Source organism: Mastomys coucha, unplaced genomic scaffold (assembly GCF_008632895.1).
Source record: "Mastomys coucha isolate ucsf_1 unplaced genomic scaffold, UCSF_Mcou_1 pScaffold5, whole genome shotgun sequence".
Taxonomy (NCBI): domain Eukaryota; kingdom Metazoa; phylum Chordata; class Mammalia; order Rodentia; family Muridae; genus Mastomys; species Mastomys coucha.
Genome location: NW_022196911.1, coordinates 82,239,557 through 82,255,421, shown reverse-complemented (window position 1 = coordinate 82,255,421; position 15,865 = coordinate 82,239,557).

Here is a 15,865-nt window from a genome sequence, read left to right as displayed (position 1 = left end):
AAAAAAGAAAGAAAGAAAAAGAAAATCACTGGATCCATGAGATGGAGACCAACTTAAGAAATATCCAAACTGCATTTCAAACAAACAAAAGCCATCTGGGGAGACCGCTCAGTGTTTAGGAGCACTGGCTGCTGGGGAGACCGCTCAGTGTTTAGGAGCACTGGCTGCTCTTGTGGGACCCAGGTTTGATTTTCAGCACCCATATGATAACTTACAGCCATCTCTAATTCCAGTTCCAGGGGATCTGATGCCCTCTTCTGCCCTCCAGGATTACCTGACTTGCCCATGGTGTTCAGACATACATGAAGGGGAGAAAGCCTATACACACAAAATAAAATAATCTACAAAACTTTTTAAAAAGAAAAGAAAACAAAAGCAGTTAGGAGTGGAGGCAAATGCCTTTCCAAGCACCTGTTCTGCAGAGGCAGGCGGCTCCTTGTGAGCTGGAGGCTGGCAGAGCTACCTGTGTGAGTCAAGTTAAGAAACAAGGTAGAAAGACTAAATGACAAAGACTTAACCAAGTTCAAAGCATGACCCAGCCTTCCTTAGTGGTGCCTATTCAAGGTCAGATCGTAGCAGTCATGTTCAATGATGCAAATTTATAGCCCCATCATGAGAAGCAGAGGCAGGAGGATAATTTAATTATTAATAGTACTTTGGTTATTGCACACACATACACAAAATTAAATCTTTAGAAAGAGGGGTGGGAGAAGAGAGGCAGCAAGGCTGGAAGAATGGAGGAAAGCCTGGTGCGGTCTGTAATCCCAGTGTTTGAGAAGCTGAGGCATGAGGATGACGGCAAGTTGGAGGCTAGCTTAGGCTATACAAGGGCTCCTTGTCTCAGGAAAACACACATGCACACACACAAACACACACACACACACACACACACACACAGAGAGAGAGAGAGAGAGAGAGAGAGAGAGAGAGAGAGAGAGAGAAGAGGGAGGCAATGTTTAAGTTAAGATTGGAGAGAAATACAGCAGACTGCTATTTCTTTTTTTTATAAGTTATTTATTTAGAAATTTCATTTTGGAAGCTCAAGCACAATTTTTAAAAAAGATTTATTTATTTATTTATTTATTTATTTACTATAAGTTCACTGTTGCTATCTTCAGACACACCAGAAGAGGGCATCAGATCTCATTACAGATGGTTGTGAGCCACCATGTGGTTGCTGGGAATTGAACTCAGGACCTCTGGAAGAACAGTACTCACTCTTAACCACTGAGCCATCTCTCCAGCCCCAGACTACTATTTCTTATTTGAAAGATTTTGAGTGATTTTCGATATTCTTTCTATGGAGCATATTTGTAATTTTTGTGCCTATATACCTGTCATTATGCTGTGTGTGTGTATGTGTGTGTGTGTGCACCAAAGACTAAAGTCAGGTGTCTACTTCTGTCCTTTTCCACCCTCTTTCCTGTTGTTTTCATTTGAGACAAGGTCCCACTCTACAGCCCTGGCTGGCCTGGCACTCGGCATGTAGACCCGGCTGGACCCAAACCCACAGACCTCTGTATCTAGAATGCTGGGGTGTGCCACTATGACCCACTGACCTGCCACGACCGGTTTTGCCTTGTTTTATTTTACTTGAGACAGGGTCTGTCATTGAACTTGGAGGTCGCCAGTTGTCTAGACTAGCTGGCCATAGAACCGCAGGGATCCTCGTTTCTGCCTCCTGAACCAGGATTACAGGCATAGGCTACAAAGCCTGACTTTTGCCTGGGTGCAAGGGATGGTAACTCGGTGTCTTCACACTTACATAGCAAGTGCTTTACCCACTGCGCCGTCTCCCCTGTCACATGTTTAGGATTCTTTTTTTTTTTTTTTTTTTTTTTTTTTTGGTTTTTCGAGACAGGGTTTCTCTGTGCAGCCCTGGCTGTCCTGGAGCTCGCTCTGTAGACCAGGCTGGCCTCGAACTCAGAAATCCACCTGCCTCTGCCTCCCAAGTGCTGGGATTAAAGGCATGCGCCACCACCGCCCGGCCATGTTTAGGATTCTTAAACAGGTTTGTTTGTGTCACCTTCTAAATTCATACAAATAAAACCAAATCTCTCCTTTTATTTTTCTTCCTTACCACTTCGATTCTCTGGGCTATCCAATCCAGAGCCTCCCACAACTGAGCTCCTCCCATGAGCAACACTACCCAATTGAACTTGGATATTTTCCTTCTTTGTGGAGAAAGGTCTCACCAAAGTAGCCCTGGCTTGGAGCTTTGTAGACCAAACTGGCCTTGTATTCACAGAGATCCGCCTGGCTCTGCCTCCTGAGTGCTGGGACTGAAGGCTCTGTGAATGGTCTTGCTTTTGTTTTTGAGACAGAATCTCTTGTATCTCATGCAGGAATGGAATTCACTGTGGAGCCAAAGGCGACTTTGAACTTCCAATCCTCTAGCTTTCGCTTTCGCCTCTGTGTCAATACCACAGGCTTCTGCTACCAAACACATTGTGTGTGGCACTGGATGGAACTTGGGGCCTCTCTATGCTCACGCAGGGCTCTCCCAACACCCCTAGCTCCATGGGTGAATTCTTTCCTCTCACAGGAATCTGATTTACAAATGATTATCCTCATCAAATGACCATCTAAAGAGAACAGAGGATGGGGGGAATGCTGATCGCACTCCACTCATGCCCATAGTCTTAATGGAAATGCTAGGTTTATAGATGATTAATTTCATATTTGAGCATAAGAGAGCAACTTAAATCAATTATGTGTAATATCATATTAATCTGATGTAGTATACCTTTAAGTGAAGGAAAATACTAGATTGCCAAGAACTATCAAATTTATGATTCCTTTTATATCAGACTTTTTACAAGGAAGCATTCTATAAAGCTTGTGTAGAACTTGGATGCCACAGAATCCAGGTTATAGATTTTCTGTCTGTAAATCAACAATTTGATCTTTATATGCATGCATTTGACTATATAAGCCTTGCAATAAATTTGAATTTAAAACTATGTGGGTTTTATATTCTTTTCAATAGAACTATAAAATCTAAGTGCAGAAGTCATCAATTCAGCCTCATGCCTCTAGGCAGCTCCATAATTAAGTCATCCCAGACAGGTAATCGTCCCTGCCAAGGGAAGTCTATTTGTGCTCAGTAATCCGTTCTTGTAATAATCTCCCACCCGAAACTTCTTTACTGCGTCTAATTCTAGTGTTTTCCTTTCGCTCTGATCCCAGTCCATCTGATTTGGGTTGGAGCCTAGCTCATGGAGAAACTTCTACAGCAAATACCCTCAGGCCACTATTTCCTCCACCCTCGTCCCAATGAGAAGATGCCATTTCTTCCACCCTCATCCCGACCAGAAGACGCCATTTTCTCCACCCTTGTCCTGACGAGAAGACATCACCGCACTTCACAGCCATCATTAGAGCCATTTGCACATGATAACTGTCTTCTTTCTTTTGTTTCATCAGAGTATAATGATTTGCCATTGCATTGGACATTTGATTGATATCTGTATATGGAACAGAATATTGACAAAGCAAAAAGTGACCTTCCTGTATGGATTCGTAATTTCTGACTATACCAGGCTATTGTCCTTTGAATTCATACAAGGAGCTGGAGAGATGGCTCAGTAGCTAAGAGAAGCAAAATTAACAACTGTTGCTGCTGGGACAGGCATGGTGGTGCACATTTTTAATCCAAGCACTGCAGAGACAGGCAGGCAGATCTCTGTGAGTTTGAGGCTAGCCTACTCTACACATATGAAGTTCCAGGACAGCCAGAGATATGTAGAGACCCTGTTTATAAAAAGCAAAACAAAACAAAAAAGAGAAAAGAAGTGCTTGCTGCTCTTGGACCCTTGGCATCGCATGATGTGTGGCTCTCAGCATGTATGTCACATGATTCACCTGAGGCACCAGGGGATCTGCTGCCTCTGGCTGCTACTGGCAGGGTCCTCATACACACGCACGCCCACCTACTCACCCATTCACACCCACACACTTAAAAATAAAATAAAAAATTTAAACAATGAACTCATAAGTAATTTACATTGAGTTGAATTGTGTTTAATATTTATCAAAGAATATTGTCACCCATTGTCCATCTTCTTTCTAGTGCCAACCATCTGAATGATACTGATTTGTTGTTGGGATCTGGCACAGTATTAAGATGGAAGGTGACTCATAATAGTAAGCACAAGCAATAATCCTGTCACCATACTGTATCTCCCATTCATAAAATACTTCCTAAGACTGTTAATTTCTTTTTGTGAAACAGGATCTTGCTATGTAGATCAGGCTGGCCTCAAACTCACAGGACTCCTCTGTCTTGAGAGTTCTGGGACTAAAGTTGTGTGCCACCACACTCATTTCCTGTCTGTCTAGACGGCATGCTGCTACTCATTCTCTTTATCTACCAAGCTGAATCACCTGTTGTTCCAGATTACTTGAATACTACATTCAAAATACTATTGCTGCTACACGAAAGCAAGAGCACGGGCTCAGAGATAAGAAAGAAGCCCAGAGCACAGGATCATGGGAAACAGGCAATGGAGGAAAGACAAGGGTGAAAGGGATGCCTGCAGTGAAGGCCCTCGAATCTCTGTCTCTGTCTCTGTCTCTGTCTCTGACTCTGTCTCTCTCTCTCTCTCTCTCTCTGTCTCTCTCTCTCTCTCTCTCTCTCACACACACACACACACACACACACACACACACACACACACTTCAGAAGAATTAGTTATTTGTGGAAATCAAGGAAGCACTATATATGGGTGGTGGTGGCCCATGCCTTTAATCCCAGCACTTGGGAGGCAGAGGTAGGTGGATTTCTGAGTTCGAGGCCAGCCTGGTCTACAGAGTGAGTTCCAGGACAGCCAGGGATACGCAGAGAAACCCTGTCTCAAAAAAAAAAAAAAAGTACTATTTAAGTTAGATTTCCAAGAGTGCTCCACAGGACAGGACAGCAGTAGAATTAACTGAGTGGTTGGAGGAGTTGGAGTTGGAGAAGCAGAGGAAGACAGCCAGGGCTTGGTCCATAGCAATGATACAGAAAAGAAGGAAAGGGATAGAAGTAAGGTTCCCCTCCTTCTCCTCTTTCTCCTCCTTCTTCATAGTGAGATCTCATCTTAAAAAACAAGACAAACAGACAAACAGAGGCCTTGTCATGGAAGAGTCAGGGTTGGAGTTCAGATCTGCAGAACCCACGCAAATGCCAGGCAGCCCACTGATAATTACATTCTTGGTGGGTGGAGATGGGATCTGTAGAGGAAGCTGGTTGTGAGAGTCACCATATTGGTGAGCTCTGGATTTTAAATGAGAGATCCTGCCTCTCATGGTGGAAGAGTGAGTGAACCGGGATGATTTCTGACATCATCAACTTCCGCCTTTCACAGGCAGGAGAGGTCATACTTGAGTTGTTTTAGTTGTTTGTCTTGTTGTTCTGACCACATACTTGGGGAGAAGCAGTTTAAAGGAGGAAGGGCTTATTTTAGTTTGCAGCTGTAGGCCATACAGTCCAAACACGGCAGAGAAGGCATGGGGGCAGGGGCATGAGGTAGCTAGTCAGACTGTGTTGGTGGTTTGAATGAAAATGGCCCACATAGGCTCAGGGAGTGGTACTATTAGGAGGTGTGGCCTTGTTGGAGGAAGTGTGTCACTGAGGGTGGGCTTTGAGGTTTCAAGTGCTGAGGCCAGGCCCAGTGTTGCTCTCTCCTCCTGCTACCTGCCTTCTAGATATAGAACTCTCAGCTACCTCTAGAGTACCTGTCTACATGCGGCCACGCTTCCTGCCATGATGACAATGGACTAAACCTCAGAACTGTAAGCCAATCTCAGTTAAATGCCTTCCTCTATAAGAGTTGCTGTGGTTATGGTGTTCTTCACAGCAATAGGACCTTGACTAAGAAAATTGACAGTCAGGGAATAGAGGCAGACAGAAGCATGATGGGGCTATAAAGTCCCAAAGGTCTGCCTGTCTGACATCCTCCATTGAGGCTCAACATCTTCAATGTTCTAGAAGCTTCTAAAACATCACTTCAGCTGGAAACCAAATGTTAGAATGCATGAGCCTCTGGGGGACATTTCACATTCAGGGCATACCAGGAGGAGGGCTATATTTGGCCCATGATTTTAGGGTACAGTATGTTGTGGCAAGAAGGCATGCCAGCAGGAATGTGAGGTGGCCAACCACGTTGCCTCTAATTTGGAAGCAGAGATAGATAATATGGGTGTTCTGCTTACTTTCCTCTCAAAAAATAATGTATGGTGTGTGTGTGTGTGTGTGTGTGTGTGTGTGTGTGTGTACATGCTGAGGCATGTGCATAAAGGTCAAAGGACAACCCACAGGATTCGGTCCTATATTTCTGTCATACTGATTCCAGAATCAGTCCTCACGTGTCCCCATTTTCGCTTTATTCACTTTGGGATCCCAGTCCATGTCATGGTGCTTGCTATGCCAATCAAACCTCTCTGGAAACCTCTTCAGATACACCTGCAGGTCTGTATGCTAACTGCAGGCAAGTTCACCGTGAAGAGTGAACCATCACAGATGGGCAGGATGCTGGGCGGCTGGACACCAGCAAATGCCCACTGCACAAAGTCTCTCGCATCTGCCGACTTGAGGCTGATTAAGAGACCATCAAGAAGTGCTTTTCCGTGTAACATCTCCCTGTCCAGTTGACCCATTTTGCCACCGAGCACCACCATTTTCTTTCAAAATATCCTGATGCAGCAGGCGTTCATCATGTTCAGAGGCTGGTTAGAGTTCGCACGTGCTGGACCCTCCTCCTTGGCAACAGCATCAGGAGGAAGAACCGCAGCATTGTGTACAAGTCTCAATCAAAACACTTAAGAATAGCAGGAGTTGGTTTTTTTTTTTTCTGGGTATAAAAAGAAGCTCTTTGCCATAAAAAGTTATTAGTATTCTTCCAAAAGCCAGTATCTGTCTTGGCAATCTTGTATTTTAACACATTTTTTCTTTTCATAAAAAAAAAAAAAAAGGAGTTGCAAAGATTCAATTCCTTAATTTATCTGGAAGAAAAAAAAAATTCAAGTATTTCTCATTTAACAGAAAGGCTATCAGATGGGCCCAGACTGCAGTTGTGGCAGTACTTCCTCTACTCTGATCAATCTCATTATTGTTGTGTTACAATTAATATAGCCTTGGCTGTCCTGGAACTCATTACATTGAATAGGCTGCCTCTGCTGGGATTAAAGGCCACCATGTCCAGCTTGCTGATTTAGTAATATTAGCTGACATTTCAATAACATATAAATAGACTTTATTCTAGCTCAACATTTTGTGAAGAATCTATTCACTCCGGGCAGTGGTAGTGCACGCCTTTAATCCCAGCACTTGGGAGGCAGAGGCAGGCAGATTTCTGAGTTCAAGGCCAGCCTGGTTTACAGAGTGAGTTCCAGGACAGCCAGGGCTACACAGAGAAATCCTGTCTCGGAAAAAAAAAAAAAAGTCTATTCACAGTCCTTGGGTATAGCATCTAGTTTTATAACTCTAGTACTTTTCATAAAAATGCCTTTTTGGCATGCGTTTGCATGTATATGCATGCACATATGTGCAGGTATGCGTGTGTGTGTGTGTGTGTGTGTGTGTGTGTGTGTGAACACCGGTGTCTTCCTTAGTCACTCTCCACTTCATTGACTGAGGCAGTATCTCATCAGCTTTGCTAATCTAATTAGCCAATTTGCTTATTCAATTAGTTTAGCCATCCCCACTCTTCTGAGGATTCCCTGGTTCTAACTGCTGAAGCCTGGGATTACAGGCAGGCCACCAGGCTTGTCTGGGTTTTGGTTTCTTTAGTGTAGGTGCTGGGTATTCAAACTCCAATCCCAATCCTTGCCTGCCAGGATTCTCCACTGAGCCATCACCTCAGGCTTCACAAAACTACTTTGAAAACATCAATAAGATGTCTTTTCTTTTCTCTCATACAACTCTCTCTCTCTCTCTCTCTCTCTCTCTCTCTGTGTGTGTGTGTGTGTGTGTGTGTGTGTGAATGTGTACCTGTTAGTGCAAATACACACAGAGACCAGAAGAGGGCATCAGATCCCCTGGTGTTGAAGTTCCAGGCGGTTTCAAGCTGTCAGACATAGGTGTTGGGAACCGAACTCGGGTCCTCTGGAAGAGCAGCAAGTCCTCCCCACCGCTGAGCTGTTCTTCAGTCCAACTCTGATTAATATTTAAACAGACAGTTTTGCCCTTTTGAACATTTTTATTTTGAGACGGTGTCTCCTGTAGGTCAGGTTTGCCTCAAACTTTGCCTTGTAGCGAGGCGACCTTGACTTGTCTCTGATCACCCCAGTGCTGAAATTGCAGGTGTGTAGCACCACACCTGGCTCTTGTGCTGCTGGAGATCAATCCCAGGGCCTTGAGCATGCTAAACACTCATTGTGCCAGCTAAGCCATATTCCCAGCCCTGCACTTACATTGTCCAAGCTGGACTTGAATTCTTGGGCCTTAGCCACTCTTCCTGCCCCAAGCCTTCCAAGTAACTTAGGGCCATAGGCATACATCATCAGGCCCAGTTTTATATAATTTCTAATGAAAACCATGTAACCTGCTGGGCGGTGGTGGATGGCGCACGCCTTTAATCCCAGCACTTGGGAGGCAGAGGCAGGTAGATTTCTGAGTTCAAGGCCAGCCTGACCTACAGAGTGAGTTCCAGGATAGCCAGGGCTACAGAGAGAAACCCTGTCTCGAAAAAGAAAAAGAAGAAGAAGAAGGAGGAGGAGGAGGAGGAGAAGGAGGAAGAGGAGAAGGAGGAGGAGGAGGAGGAGGAGGAGGAGGAGGAAGAGGAGGAGGAGGAGGAAGAGGAGGAGGAAGAGGAAAGAAAGGAAGAAAGAAAGAGAAAGAAAGAAAACCAAAAAAAAGAAAGAAAGAAAGAAAGAAAACCATGTAACCTGTCATAGGATTTTTAAAAAAGTAATTGTTCACTATGTTTATGAAAACCATAAAGAATATGAAACCCAGCCATTTGGTCACTCCTTGGAGACTTGATATTAGTTTATGTTTTATGTTCTGTTACACAGTGTACAGTGGTACTCTCTGATGCTTTCAAATTGAAGAAACAGAGCCATACAAACCCAAAGAGAGTGGTAAACCCAGGAAAAAAGTTTCTTGAAAACATTATTATTATTATTATTATTATTATTATTATTATTATTATTATTACCATTATTATTATTATTTTTAAATCCAGTCTCACTATGTATCCCTGGCTGGCCTGAAGCTTATAATGCAGGTCAGGCAGGCCTTGGTCTCACAGAGAATCCTCCTGCCTCTGCCTCCTCCATACTAGATTAAAGGTGTGCATCATCCACTCAGCTTATTACATTGCATGTGAGTATGCGTGCATGTACACGCCTACTCATGAGCATACAGAGCTCAGAGGACCATTTGCAGGAGTCTGCTCTTGCCTTCCACCATCGGGGTCATCAGGTGTGGCAGCAAGGCCTTTACTCACTGAGTAAAGTCATCAACAAAGATTTCTGAAGCCATCCTTAATTCAGAAGCAGTATGAAGCATTTCCAAGAGATGTTAAATGTAGAAAGGGAAGGTGAAAGGATGCATACTTAGCACCATATAGCTGTGGAGATATTTTTAAGAGCTTAGGACATTCATGGGTGACATCTGCAGCGATGCCACTTTAACTTCAAGTGAACAGAATATTCCTTTAGGATTTTCCCATGGAAGAACAAGGGGCTACAAAATGGATAATACTATTTTAAATAATAATATCTTATAGATTGGTGGTGGGACCTATTGGATTATGTTTGAGCAATACATTTCGTTTGTGATATAAATTGTATCAAATGTGGTGTCCTCAAAAACTGACTCCGAATTTAAACAGGTCACAGATGAGCATGATCTAAAAATTTAAACTTATTTCAGTGTGTACAGCCAGGCGAGGCGGTTGTCTTGGTTACTTTTGCTGTGGCTGGGATGAAGCATCTGGAAAAAGCAAATTAAGGAAGGAAGGACCTATTTTAGCTTTAGTGTGAGGGTCCAGACCATCATGGCTTGGAACTCAGGCTGGCAGGAGGTGGCCGCCTCTCAACATGGTCCAAAGCACAGCACTCTGGTTCTCAGACAGCTTTTTCTTCCTTTTAGTCAGGACCCAAGCTCAGGGAATGGTGCCACCCACAGTGGATGGGTTTTCCCCATCACAGGCGTGCCCACACGCTCGCCTCCTAGGCGCTTCTAGATGCTGTCAAGTTGACAACCAGCGTTAACTGTAGCAGCAGCGCACGCAAGTCATCCCAGCCCTCAGGAGGCTGAGGCAGGAGGTCAGTTCAAGGTCAGTCTGGTGTACCTCATGAAAACCATGCGTGCCTCGAACAAGCACACACACACACAGAGTGTGCAGCAGAACATTTCCCCTTTGCCCAGCTATTCAGTCAGGAAAATCTCTCCCCTCAGGAAGTGTTCACAGCTTTGTGGCCTCACTGCTGATGTCATCTGTGCGTGCAGTGAGATGTACAAGACATTTGGCTGTGTTTGTTTGTGTGTATGTGTGCATCTGTGTGTGGATAGCTGGGGACATCCTTGGGTATTTTCCTTCCTTGTTTTGCTTTTCCATCTTATTAATATTATTTTTAAAATTTACATTCTCTCTGTGTGTGTATGCGCGTGTGTGTGTGTTCGTGCATGTGTGTGTGTGTGTGTGTGTGTGTGTGTGTGTGTATCTGTGTTTGTGCGTGCACACAGGTGCCATGGCATTCAAATGGATGGCGGAGCACTGCTTTCAGGACTCCGTTCTCTGCCTATATCATGTGGGTCAACCTCAGGTTTCCAGGCTTGGTGGCTAGTACCATTACCTGCTGAGCCATCTCACCAGTACCATTCAGATATTAGATTTCTGAATGACTCTTTGTGTCCCATACACTCAGTATCTGTATTTTTAATAGCTGTAAAAATAACATATTGATTCATATATCATATTGTATAATTAAACAGAAACTTCTCCACTTAGCAAAGAACAAAAGATAGTTCTCCCCTCTGCTAACAGATGAAGAAAAAAAAAAATCAAGCTTAGAGGCTGGAGACGTCTCAGGGGTTAAGAGCCATCTTTCGAAGCCGGAGTTTGATTTGCAGCACCCACATAGCAGCTCACACATCTGTAACTCCATTTCCAGATCTTATGTGTTCTTCTGGCCTCCCCAGGCACCAGGCATACACATGGTGCACATACACACATGCAGACAAAACACTCATACACAGAACAGAAAGATATATTAAATATTTTTTAAAATCAAGCTAATATCACATAATTATTAAATAGTACCATTTCTGGGTGATTAGAGAAGTTACAGCTTTAGATGTGCTCATTGATACTGCCATTTCAAGTGGTTCTTTTGGTTTTTGAGGTAAGGTGTCATATTGCCCAGGTTGGTTTTGAACTCTCTATGTAGCAGAGGATGACTTTGAACTCCCAATATTCTGCTTCCATCTCTGGAGTTCTAGTATTACAGGTGTGTGCTGCTACCTCACAGGTGTGTGCTGCTACCTCACAGGTGTGTGCTGCTACCTCACAGGTGTGTGCTGCTACCTCACAGGTGTGTGCTGCTACATCACAGGTGTGTGCTGCTACTCCTGGCTTAAGTATTTCTAATTCTTGGTTCTGAATTTAGCATCCAAATCCTGATTCCTAGGATCTGGGGCCATGGCTTAATGGGTACCACACTTGCTGCATAAGTGTGACACTGGAGTTTGTATGTTCAAAAACCACGTAAATACTGGGTGGTATGGTGGCCTATCTGTAATTCCTGCACTCTGAAGGCAGGCAAGGGATCTCCAGAGCAAGCTGGCTAGCAGGACTAGCCATTTCATCAAGTTCTGGGTTCAACTGAGAGACTCAGCCACAATGAATGAGATGGAAGAGATGGAGGAAGACGCCAATGTTAACCTCAGACCTCCACATGCACGCGCGCACACACACACACACACACACACACACACACACACACGCACATGTGTAATCTGGGCACACACATGTACTCACATGTTCAAAAACACATGCATGCACACCCATCCACACAAGGCACACAAGGGGAATTGAATTCCAGGAGAGTGGCTAATAATGGCAATAAGAAAACCATGTTACAGATTTTCCTCAAATTCTGGGACTCGGGGCTGGAGAGATGGCTCAGTGGTTAAGAGCACTGACTGCTTTTCCAAAGGTCCTGAGTTCAATTCCCAGTAACCACATGGTGCTCACAACCATCTATAGTGAGATCTGATGCCCTCTTCTGGTGTGTCTGGAAACAGCTACAGTGTACTCACATACATAAAATAAATCTTTAAAAAAAAATCCTGGGAATCTGGTTATCACTTTTTAGTGAATTTGTCACTTTTTTTAATTCTGATTTTTATAACTTAGTCCCTTATAGAGAGTAAATATTTTAAATCAATAGATATGGGAAATCAACCACTGATGTGTGAAGGGACATTTGTCAGCGACAGCCCAGAAATGATCTTATTAAGTCTGTTTGCTACTTATCATGTACTTTATTAATAATTTATTTGATTTCTAAATATGAGCAGATGGTAAAGTAGCATAATATCCACACATGTACAATGATTTGGGAACAAGAAATCAATGGAGATATTTGTGCTGGAGAATTCATCCTGCAGTGTGTGGCTTGCTGAAAAACGATCGGAACTCTAATTGTAGAGAACCACGCTGTGGTTTAAAACAGCATCTATGAGCAACAGCAAGCAATCCACAGGCCTGTGGGCTACCTACCGTCAGGTTCCCTTGATAGTAGTCTCTAAAGCTCTGCTGTTCACACTTGAACACACTGAAGACTTGGGCCAGCAGGTGCTTCCTATAGCCTGGGATGGTTCTGTTACCAAGCTTCTCTTTCACACCTGTCCCTGCGTTTTTATTCTCAGAGCACTGTCGGACTCCAGAGCCATCTGCCTTCTCCCACGATCCATGAGAATTATCTTTTAATTGCCCTCTCTTCCTCAGAGGGTCCATCCCTCTTTCTGATTTCTCTAGAGCTCTAGACCAATGGTTATGCAGTTCTAACTGTTCCTCAGACCCCTGAAATGAAATCCAGTCTCCTCAGCTAAGCACACAATCCAGGAAGTCCAGCTTTCTTCCCTGTCTGGCCTGAGTAATTCATGTCTTCTCCTTCCCCTCTCCTGCATGGATGCTGTTATAGCTGGGGCTCTTTGTCTCTTCCCTTGATCACTGTCCTTTGCCAAGACCTCCCTGGGGTCTCCACACCCTGATGAACCCCACAAGGGGGACAGCCATGAACAAGGCACTGTAGTTAAGCGCTTATGAATGAATTCTGACAACATCCCTCGGAGAAGGCAGCACTAGAAACTGGTAGGTGACGATGTGGGTGGGAAGCTCAGGGAGGCCTGACCCTACAACAGCGCTGTTGAAGATGCTCTCCGATGCTGCAGTGACCACTAATGATGAGGTGCAGATTTCCCCTGTCCCCCATTTTGAACCAGGGTCTTATGTGTCCCAGCCTTGCCTCAAACTTGCTACTTGAACCATGCAACCCAAGATAACCTTAAGTGTCTTATCCCTCTCTGCCTCTACCTCCCAAGCTCCGGGGTTTCCAGGCATGCTTCACCATGTCCAGTATTATGTGGTGTTGGGAATCGAACCCAGGGTCTCATAAATGCCAGACAAGTGCCCTACCAACTGACTTACATCTGCAAACCAGGAGTACCCTCTCTTGCTTCCACCAGAGTGCTGCTCTATTCATAGTGCTTGGTGTCAAAACCTCATAGCTGGGCTACACCACACCACACAAGATACTCATGACCTTGAAGCTGTGGAGTATCAAAGCTACCCTGCCCTTCAGAGCCCTCCTACTGTCACAGACCTGTGGGCGGAATGTCACGCTCTTGAAGCTACACTCAGATTTCAGGCCACCCAGACAGTCCTCTCACTAGCCTGTCTCTCCAGATACCTTCAGAGACTTCAGTGAAGACAGATCTTTCACTTTTAACTCTGGCCCACTTTCTTCCCCTGTACCCACGCCAGTGTCCAGGCTGGAGAGCTAATGAAATAGTAGCCCTTTCTCACTAGGGGTCTAGGATAGGAGAGAAAAGTAGTTTTCATTAAATACATCCTTGAATTGTTAGAGTCTGTGTTTTGTTTTGTTTTGTTTTGTTTTTTAAAATTAGGAGTTCAAGTTCATAAATCAGGCATGGTGGCACATGCCTGTTGTGTTAGCTAGTTTTAGATCAGCTAGACACAAGCTATGGTCGTCAGAGGGAGGAGACCTCCATTGAGAAATTCCCTCTGTAGGAACGGGCTAGAGGCAAGATTATAGGGCATTTCCTTAACTGGTGATTGATGGAGGAGGGCCCAGCATATTGTGGGTGGGGTTACACATGGGCTGGTAGTCCTGGGTTCTATAAGAAAACAGGTAGAACAGATGAGAAGCAAGCCAGTAAGCAGCACCCTCCATGGCCTCTGTACCAGCTCCTGCCTCCAGGTTCCTGCCCTGTTTGAGTTCCTGTCTTGACTTCCTTTGCTAATGAACAATGATGTGGACGAGTGAATGAAATAAGCCCTTTCCTCCCCAAGTTGCTTTTGGTCACAGAGAAACCCTAAGGCTTCTAGAATCTCAGCACTTCAGTGGACCATAAATTCAAGGTTACCTTTGGCTATACTTCAAGTTTGAGGCCAGCATGGGATACATGTGTTCCTGTCTCCAAAAAGTAATAATAATAATAATAATAATAATAATAATAATAATGATGATGATGATGATGATGATGATGATGATGATGATGATGATGATGATAATAATAATAATAATAATAATAATAATAATAATAATAATAATTCATAGCAGGCCTCCTTTCTAGCAGCACACTGTGGTGTTGCTCCCTTATGCACTGTGTGACACTCGCAGTGAGGACTTTGGATCGTCTTGCCTCTTCCCATCAATTGGCTTTTGAAAGACTATATTGCATATGGACATCGTTTCAATACCAGAGTGACAGGGATTTATGAAAGAAAACCCAGCAGTCCACATGAGCAGGGGACTTCCAGAGAAGTGCTTGCTTCCTCCTAAAAGAAGCAGATCACAGCTGGGGCCTCCCTTTTCTCACCTCCTGCCTTGACCGCAGGTGCGCTAACTGGAGATATAGCTACATGGAAACCAGGCTCGAACAGCCTGAAGATAAAAGGCCAATATACTACTGCTGGCAGAGCAGATGGAACCAGCGCAACCCTAGCTATCTCTAGGTATGTTTTAGATATATTTAGTATATTTATATATTATTTTTGAGATAGGGCCTTCTGCCATGTAGCCCAGGTTGGCCTTAAGTTCAATTTGTAGTTCAGACTAGCCTTAAACTCACAGCAGTGCCTGGATTAGATACTTGTGTATATGCATATGTATGTTGTTTTTTGACACAGGGTTCTCTATGTAGATCAGGTTGGCCTTGAAATCCTGAGTGCTGGGACTAAAGGTGTGTGTGCTACCACTGCACAGCCGGTACGTGTATATTTTAAGCCAGCCCTCCTTCAGGTGGAAGCTGCACAGCAGAAACAGGTCAGCAGTGCCCAGCAGTCACCAACAGTGTCAACCTCAGACCTCAGTCCGGCAGCCAGGAGCTCCAAAGGTGGAGAACAAGAAGTTGGAGTTTAAGGAGCTTGTCATGCGATCCTGACACAGAAGTTTGAGAACCAGTTTCAAACCAATAACCATAGTTTGGATGTTGAAGGTCCCCAAAGGCTCATGCACAAAGGTCCATGTGTGAAAGATGTGGTCCCTGTGGTGGGGATTTCGAGATGTAGTGGATCTTGAGAAGGAGCCCCATGGGAAGTTGTTTGTTTGTTTGTTTGTTTTGTTTTTGTTTTTGTTTTTTGTTTTTCGAGACAGGGTTTCTCTGTATAGCCCTGGCTGTCCTGGA